At 42.7% G+C, this 981-nt stretch overlaps 1 pseudogene; it reads left to right on the top strand.

The window, feature by feature from the left end:
* The first annotated feature begins 400 nt into the window (after positions 1-400).
* Positions 401-488, top strand: LOC111818938 (annotated as a pseudogene).
* Positions 489-981: the final 493 nt, after the last annotated feature.

The raw sequence follows: 981 nt of genomic DNA, 5'->3' as shown, positions 1-981 counted from the left end.
TGTTTCTCAATAAAATTAAAAAAAAAAAAAAGACCAGCCAGGACTAAAAAGTGAGCTCAAGGCCAGCCTAAACTGCATAGTGAGACCCATCTCAAAAAGACATCAATCAGGGCTGGGGAGATAGCTCAGTAAAATAAGTGCTTGCTTGGCAAGTGCGAGGGCCTGAGCTCAATCCCTGGTTCTGTTTAAAAAAAAAAAAAGACATCAATCAGTCGTGCCAGGATGATAGCTCAGTGGTAGAGCCCCGGTAGAGCACTTTCTGAAGCCGTGGGTTTGGCCCCTGGGCACATACACTTCCATGGTGGGGAAAGGTTGGGGCGAAAATGATCAAAGTGTCTTATGCATAAATCTAGCCAAAGGAAACCTTAAAACTAATAAATGAAACTGATGAAGACATTACATCCTTTGGTTCACAAACGTGATGTTGTGTACATGAGATGTGTCTCCCTCAAGCCTGGATACAATGTGGCCATGTTACCCATCTGATGTGGGAAAAAAAAAAGATATGAAAGAAAAAATTTGTTTTTCCTGTTCTTGTTAACAGTAGTTCTGGGGCTGGTGAGATGGCTCAGTGGTCTGAGGCACCTACTTAGAACAAGCTTAGCAAAGCACAGGGACCGCGGTTTAATCCCCCAGCACTGCATGCCAGCCAGCCCCGCTCCCTGGTGGGCTGAGTGGGCCACACACACACAGACACACAAATAAATAAAATTAATTTTTAAAAAAAGAGTAATTGTGAGTGGAGAGGTGAGAAGTTATAAAAAAAAATAAAAAAATAAAAAAAACAGTAGTTCTGAATTTTAGATATTTCTTCCCATTGGGTCAAAAGTACCTAAGTGGGCGGGGAGATGGCTCAGTGGAATAGCGCTTCCCTGGCAAGCGCGAGGGCCTGAGTTCAATCCCCCGTTCTGAAAAAAAAGAAAGAAAGAAAGTACCTAAGTGTATGACTGCAAATGGAAATATGGAGGGCAGAAATCAGAT

Source organism: Octodon degus, unplaced genomic scaffold (genome assembly GCF_000260255.1).
Source record: "Octodon degus isolate 3935 unplaced genomic scaffold, OctDeg1.0 scaffold00107, whole genome shotgun sequence".
NCBI lineage: Eukaryota > Metazoa > Chordata > Mammalia > Rodentia > Octodontidae > Octodon > Octodon degus.
The sequence above is the reverse complement of the archived record's forward strand: the minus strand, read 5'-3'. Positions and strand labels throughout refer to the sequence as shown.